Genomic DNA, 8499 nt, shown 5'->3' with positions numbered 1-8499 from the left:
AAAAGAAGAGAAGGTAAAATTTCCTTTTCCCTACAGCTCTAACCTTAGTAAATAGGAGGAAAAAACATTTCTGTGCATTTCTGGTTAAATCTAAAAGCAAATTTTAAGGTGCCCACGTTTGAGACCCTTGTGTGTTCACTTTCCAGGAACGTCTGAGCTTTACTGGTGCCGGGACTCATGAAAAGCGAGGGTTGAGCTCAGATATGCCGCAAAAGTGCCATGGATTCTCTTCCCTCAAGGGAAGCCTGATCTACAGCCCATTGCTGTCAGTGCAAGGCTCTCAGGGTGTGTCTGCACGGAAGCTGGGAGCGTGGCTCCCAGCGCAGGGAGACAGAGATACGCTAGCTCTGCTCCCGTTAGCACAGTAAAAGTAGCAATGTGGACTGGCCCTCCAAGTACAAGCCAGGCCGACCCCCTAGGTCCATACTCAGGTGGCTAGCCCGTGCCACAACATCCACACTGCTATTTTGAGCTAGCGTGTGCCTGTCTACAAGGGCTGGGAAGCACGCTCCCAGCTGCAGGGTAGCCAGGCCATTCCTGGCTTCAGTGAGCTTTGCATCAGGCTCTGGACGGCTTATGTAACTAATGCACATGCAGCAGATTGTGAAGATTAGAGTGGCCTGGGCCATTTGCAGTTCAAGTGGCGTTGATTTGTTACGTCAGGTGGATGTGTTACATGAGCTAGTTACCACCCGTCTTTCATTGTACTACTCACAATGCACAGGCCAAACAATCTGCAGGCCAAGAACTACTCACTGCGCCGTTTGTTACTGAATAATAAATAAGCTGGAGACTGTTGTATTCTGTACACAGACAAATCTCAAAATAAAGAAAAAAGCAAAAGTCATTGACTAAAATATTCACTGTGAACTGTTTGCTCAGCTATGGAAGCTGGACTGGGAATCAGGCACCTGGTTTCCCTTCCCACCTCTGCTACCATCCTGCTGGATGACCTTGGGCAAGTCACTTCCCCTCTCCCTTTCTGTCTGACTTGTCTACTTAGACGGTGAGACCTTTGGGGTAGAGACTGTTTCTGATTATATGGATGGAGAGTAGCGGTGGTTAGGAATTCTTCAAAACACTTTTTTTTTTTTTGGTCATTGGAAAATGCCAATTCATTGAAACAAACTTTTCATGGAAACACGTCTTTTTAAATAGAAATTTCATCAGGAAGGTTTCTCAGGAGCAGGTTGAAATTTCTGGTCTGAATCAGGCAGAATAATTCCAGGTAAGTGCCCCCCCCCCCCCCCACTGGACCGTTGACTATTCAGGGGTGGCTCTGTGTGTGTGTGTCTCTCTCTCTCTCACTTTCTCTCATTTTTGTTCCACATCGGAATGAAAACAAATGTCAAGGTCTCAAAATTTGTCACACAACAGAATTCTTGGTTTCTGGCCAGCCCGAGTGTACAGCACCTGGCACAATGGGAATCCAGGCTCAGGTTAGTGTTATAACAACAATGCTAATCATTCTAATTCTAGATAAAGCCTAGTTCTGTGTGAGACAAAGAGGTTTGCAGGGTTTTGTGGACACCTCCTTTTGGTATCACGCCAAAAGCTGAATTGCCCTTTAGACTTTTGCTCCAGTTTGGTGAACAAAATACCCAAACCAAAAGCCAGCCAACAGTGCCAAGTTTTGCCAAGATTTAGGTCCAAAGCATAGGAAACCACTGAGTTTTAAAGTTTCCACCTGAAACTGATAGTGTGGAGGAAGGTAGGCGAGACTGTGGGGCTGACCCATCAAGATGATAAATGTATCTTTAAAATTCTGAAGGTGGATTCCAGCCATGGGAAATATTCTGGGTAAGCAAAGGGGTGTTGCCCAGCTGTGAAATCAACAGCTGGAGCTGCGCACACTGAATTTGCAAAGGATCTGCTTCCAAATTCAGCTGAGAGACATCCAACGCCCTTTGCTTTGGTGAGGTTTTTACCCATCAGCTCTTTCTAATACGTTTACATAATTTAAGCAGATGAAGAAACATATCTTGCTGACCTGCTGATCTCCTGGCAGGCAGTGCACCTCACTTCCTGGCTCAGGGAGCCCAGCTGGGAGATGCATGTAACCCAAATTTACATTTTTAAGTGTGGAACATTATTCATGCCCAGATGGATGTCTCGGTGGGGGCAGCCCTGATTCAGTGGAGAGTGACTGTGGTGGGAAGGTTTTGAAGATTCTCTGAGCTCCGCTCAAGTGACAGGAAGTTGTGCATTTTTTAAATCCTTGCAGATTAAAGGCTGCTTTTTGATTACCCACAGAGAAGCCTCATTGTTTAAAATATTCAAGTCAATTGGCTGCACCGTGGGGGAGAAATGTTTCAGACTCCCTTCTGCACATCCTTTCCCTTCAATAAAAAATGCCAGGGGCAGAAGCCCCAGTAATGCAGAGACCTTTGCCAGAGAGCCCCTTCTGGCGTTAAAATTCCATTTTAACTACAGATGGGCCCACCTCTGTTCTGAATATCCCTGACCCATGAAGCCTGGATCTAGAGCCAAGCTTTGCAGCTGACTCCAGTCTCAGGAACTGGCCCATGCGAAACTCTGGCTCTCCAAATACTCCCTGCACTTTGGGACAGCTCAGGTCTGGAGCCACATTTTGCATCTCATTTTCTGTGCTAGAATTAACCAAAGGGAATAATGGCTGGTGTCACTACTCCTGAAAACCCACAGTAGGAGAGGGAATGTGCTTGTGGTTCCATGCACTATATAACAGGGAGTTTATTATTAACATGAGCATTCCTTGACACAGTCGATGGTTACGCTGAACAAAATAAGGAACCGGCACACCCTCTTTAGTGATCAGTGTAAAACTCAGGGGTCTGATTCTCTGTCTTAGCAGCTGTATAGCTCCACTGACTTCCATCAAATGACTCCTGATTAACGCCACTGGGAGTCAGATCAGAATCAGATGCACAGTTCCCCTCAGCCTTGGTTCAGAATCATAAACCACAAGTTTCCTCATCTGGTGTCCAAACCGAGGGATGAACTTCCTGCAGCCAAGTCAATATATCTGCATTAATTTATAAGAGGTCCCCAACAAAAATGTCCCTGGGTGTATGTCAGTTTTAAGAGAATGCTGCACAGCTGTGGGAGTGAGTGAAAGGACCCTTTAGCTATGAGCCTCCTGGAGTACAGTACCGGCTCTCCTGCTCCAAAAAGCACAGGCCCCTACCACTTGAGCTGAAGGAGAATCTCTATTAGCAGGATAGGGCCTCTGATACACAGTTGAGCAGTTCTAACTCCATCCAGCAGAGGGCAGTGGTGCACTTATAAACAGATTGGTACAGCAAGAGTTGAATTGGTTGAAAATTTTCCATCCAAAACTTTCTTTTAGATGGGAAATAGCTTTTTAGTCAAAACACACCTTTTTGTGGGAAACGTCTGGGTTTGATTACTTTTTTTCATAAAACAACCAAAAAAAACCCAAACCAGAGATGTGGGGTTTGGCTGAAATTTTTCAGATTTTGGGAATGATGGTGATGGGGTGATGGTGATGGGGTTATGAAAAACCAAAAAATTCTAAGAAAAATGTCATTTTTGCCTACTTTTTTTTGCGGGGGGGACCTCAACATTTCCCATTCAGTACTAAGTGGGAGGCATACTCAAGGGAGAAAAAATAGTTTTTCACATTGGGGATAGGTTTGCAATAGAGCCGCAGTGTGCATACAAGAGAGGAATTTTACCTTACACCTGAGATTTCTTGTGATCTCCTTCCTTGTTGCAACAGTGAGACCCCATAAATAATAGTTTGGGACTCAAGTAATGCCTGGACTTAACTGTAAGCTTTGATCCTTCAGCTCGATCCCAACTGCTGATGCAGCCTCTGCATTTGTAAGATGGTGAGTGTGACATCCTGACACCCCAATCTTCACCACTGGCATGTAATTAGGATATGTTTTGCACAAAGGATGCCTTGTGAGGTATCATTCTAAAAGGCTTGATCTGCTAGACAGTCATATCTCATTGGATTGTATGTGCTACCGTCGTCTGTGAAGTTATGAAGTTTGGCTACGTATGTGCAACTGAAACCTGTTGTGAGGGTGAAAACACCCACAAGCAGCCTTGCAGGTACAACAGTAAAAAGGCCAAACAATGTGAATGGCTCACTGAGGAAGTGCACACAAGCACAAGGATTACCCCAGGAACTGTGAACAATAGAAACCTCTCCGAGATAGCACTACACCCTGGGAACTGTTGGACCCAGGTCACAGCAAAAGAGAGGTCACAGCAAAAGAGCTTTCCAGCAAGTGGGAAGAAGATACAAAAGGGGGAAATGACATCATGTGGGCACCTCATTCTCCCTACAACAACACACCTGGAAACACCTGAGGAACAAGGACTGAACGGAAGAAAGTGATGGTCCCAGGCTAAAGGGATTTCTAGACTGTGTATGAAAACTTGGGAAACCCAAGCTGCAAAGCCAAGGCAGCCAGTGCCTTAAGAATCTGCCAGCCTGTTTATCACTCAGGGTGAGAATTTGCTAATTCATATCCTACCTATCTAGTGTGTTAAGCTCAGTTTGCAGTTTTGTTTATTTACTAGGTAATCTGCTTTGATCTGTTTGCTAACACTTATAATTCCTTAAAATCTATCCTCTTGTAGTTTATAAACTTATGTTTTAATCCCAACCAGTGTGCGTTTGACTAAGGTGTCTGGGGAAAATCTCAGCATGGTTACCACAAGTGTGCATGGTCCTCGTCACATTGAGGGAGAGGTGGACCGGGTGTTAAACCCACATACTGGCCAGATTTGACCGGGGCAGGACGGTACTGCTCTGGGGTCCTAGCCTGGGAGACTGGTGGTTAGAGAGCCTACATGTAACTGCAGCTGGGTGTGTCCCTACCTGTGTGAATGCTGGTGAAAGTGCAAGATTGGAGGGCTTTGCAACTTGTCACAGCAGCACAGTGTGAGAGGGAGCCCAAGCTGGTGGGTCAGAGGGCTCAGTGGTACCACAGCTCCAGGCGGCACGCCGGGGGGATTCCAACACAGGTAGCATGAGTTTTTACATAGGGGTCTCACTGGCAGATGACATTATCCCAATAACAAACACAAACACAGTGAAATCCCCCGTTCGCTAAAGAAAAGCCAGGAAAGAAAGCTGATTTCACGAGAGGGTGGAGAGCGAGATTTTACACCCATTTTTCTTTGTACCTATCGACTCGCTTGTTCATGCAAAAAAGGTATGGAGAAGATGTGGGATTTTACTGCATCATTATTTCAAAGTTATTTATTTATTTTCTGCAATCAAGTTGTTATGCTAAGATGGTAACAGGGAGAATTGCACAAAGTTTCTTGTATGAGAACTTCCCCAGAGGACTGCAGAGCAGACACAAATGTGGTGAGAGTGAAACAGACACAATTCATGAAACTGGTGAATCAGTATCATTAACCTCTGGAGAAACAGACCCCACAACATGCATGCTTTATTTGGAAAATATTCTTCAAGGAGTAACCCAGGAACATAGAGTACATCAGCCGCAAACAGTGACTCAGGAACTCCAAAGACTGAGGCTTTCCCAGACACTAAGCCACCCCCGAAAGAGGAGCTTTCCCATCCCACTGCTGTCTCTCAGCCGCAGGCTTTGAAACATCAATCACTGTGCAATCAAAGCCACCGCAACCATCCACCCTACTGATGCAGTTGGCAAGCATTAGAGATCCGTTCTCTCCTGCGCTGTGCAGGGGGGCATCTGGGAGCCAATTTCAGCTCCCAGATTTTTGAGATCTATCTCTGACGCAACTTAGAGCAGCTGCCGAGTGGTTCCAAGTTGTCCCAGCAGCCCAGAGTTCTCTGTGGACCCCAAAGCAATGGAGGATTGTGCTAGCAGAGGTCTGCTCTGCCAGGGCCCCAACGTGCCCGTATACCAGGAAGTCAGTCGGGGGCGGGGGGGCGGGCACAGATTCAGCAGTGCTTGCTCTGGCAAGGAATTCCCATCCAACGAGGTTGCTGGTTATTTGAAGCCAGATTCTGGACCTTTGTGCCATCTCAATAGTGCAACAGGGCCTTAACTATGTGGTTAATCTACTTGCATTACTGGCCTTTCTCTGTCTGTGGTCAGGCAACCTGGAGAGGACACACAAAGGCCAGCTACAAGGAAAAGTTGCCGAGAGGGCTTCACTGAGGCGGGGGGGTGATGTTGTGATTTTCGCAATGACCTGAATTGCTGGGTAGTGGCTGTGATATTTCTGGCCATAGCAGGAATTGTTAGGCCCTTGTCTGGACTCTTTCATTCTCCATGGTAGACACCCAGGCCATATGGTTTATAACACTATGCGGCTGTAGGAAGCCCGAGGTTTGGGCTGGATCAGAGCAAATTCGGGGCATCACACCAGTCTTTTGGATTTCAGAATCACATCAGTTTCCAGGGATGGGGCGTTGGTTTGTTGTTACCAGCAGCCTCCCTCCTGCAACCAAAAAGCAAAAGGGTCTGAGATCTGAGGGCCTTCCCTAGCCCCCACTTCCCCCAGTTTTCATTTTAACCATCCCCAGGTAACTGGAGGGAGAAAGTGGTTTGTGTTTGTTTTCTTCAGGAGACAGTAGGAAAAGTGCAACCAAGTCCACTGTTCTGTAGTGCAACCCGTCCAGGAAAGATGTGGTCAGCTGAGCTAACAATCCCTCCCCTGTTATCTCTGCCCACCTGTCAGCCAAGCAATCGCCAGATCTCCCCACTCTTCTCACGGCTCCTGGAATCGGGAGGTCGACTGGAACGTATGGACAGACATGCACCAGGGCGGGGGAAGGAGTATTGAGTCTCGCTGCTTTGGGTCCTGAAGAGGCGGGAGAGGGGGAAGCCATCCCAGCTGGGGAATCCCTGCTCTCAGCAGCCTGGAAGTGCAATAGGAAGGGGATGTCAGCCCTCCCCTCATTTATCTGTGCTGACAGATGTCAGAAGCGGTTAACGTGCTGCTGTCTGACACAGAGCAGGTCCTGCAGGATCCTCTTCACTTAGCACAGCTGGGCTCAGCCGCTGTGATCAAACTCCAGGTTTTAGTTTCTTTCGGGTGCTGTTGAAAGAGGCTGGACACACGGCCCTGAAGAGACTGAGGCCATCACATTGCATGGAGAGCTGCCGTGTGACCTTCCCTCAGCCCACCTCAGCAACATGCCTCCACCCTGACCTGGACAGATGGCCCGGACTTTGGGATGAGGGGCTAGTTCGGTCTTTGAGATGGGGGGATGGTCTCGTAGCTGAGGCACTGGGTAGGGACTCAGGAGATCTGGGTTGGATGCCTGGCTCGTAGGTCGTGCTCACGGGCTTAGGGTCAAACTGATGGCTGGATGTGAGGCTAGGAAGGAATGTTCCCCCAGGTCAGATTGGCAGAAACCTTGGGGGTTTTGTTTTTTACCTTTCTCTGCAGCATGGGGCATGATCTCCTGCTGGGATCATCTGGGCATAATTCACTTAATCAGTTCTCTGCCACTGCAGGGGCCTCTAGCATTGGTGCACCTCGGTGTCTCCTGGTCTCTGCCTGGGGCACACGGTTTAGTTAGACCAAAACATTTCAGCCCTTTGGAGACTAAAGTCTTTGGGCTTAATATAGGGGTATCTGGGTGAAAATTCATGGCCTGTGATATACAGGAGGTCAGACTAGGTGAGCTAATGATCCCTTCCGGCCTTAAACTCTATGAAACTCCTGGTGTGACCTTGGGCGAGTCTGCCTCAGTTCCCCAGCTACAAAACGGGGATGACAATACTTCCTTTGCCCCATCTAAGTCAGATTCTAAGCACTCCACAGCATGGACCTTACTACGTGAGTGTACCGCACCGAGCACAATGGGACCCTGGTCTTGGCGCCTCTAGGTGTTACCGTGATACAAAGAATAGTGAGTCTCCATGACCCATCTGCCTCGCTGCGATCGCCAGGCAGCCATAGCTGTGATGTGAACTTCAGCAGAACAGAAACCGCACTGAGGTCACTGAATCCTCCCCCGCAAAGTGCAGGTGGAGAACTTCAAGTTACTGTCATGGATGACCAAGAGGAGAAATAATCCTCTATCCCATTTCTGCACAGCCCAATCTCTGTCGCAGCTTTTAGGCTAGGATCTTTTATTTCTCTTCTAGCAACAAGGCCCAGGAACACCCAAGTGTCCACCTCCCTTTGGTAAGAGACCAATCCTGCCTTCTAACCTTTGCAGGCAGTGAGCAATGCAGAGTGGGCTGGCTCTCACAGAGCCCTTGTGTTTATTGCCCACTGTTTTTTTTTGTTGAGGACAATCCCCCAGGGGCCTACGCCCGGTCAGCTCTGCCAGCACCATGCTCCCATTTTAAACAGGCAAGCGAACAGCGAGAGAGAATCAGGATGGGCTGAGGGAAAACCGCTGTAAGCGTTAATCTACTGAGAAATCTTCATTTATTAGAACTGACTGTACTGGGGTCTATTACTACTGCACAGCAGGGAAGTTGGAGGGATGGCAGGGAGAGCTGCTCATGGACAAAGAGCGATGAGGTGTTAGTGGAAGAACATCTTTATTTGCAGACAGCTGGGCCCTGGCAGATGTTCGGC

This window comes from Lepidochelys kempii, chromosome 16 (assembly GCF_965140285.1).
Source record: "Lepidochelys kempii isolate rLepKem1 chromosome 16, rLepKem1.hap1, whole genome shotgun sequence".
Classification (NCBI taxonomy): domain Eukaryota; kingdom Metazoa; phylum Chordata; order Testudines; family Cheloniidae; genus Lepidochelys; species Lepidochelys kempii.
Note: the sequence above shows the minus strand (reverse complement) of the source record.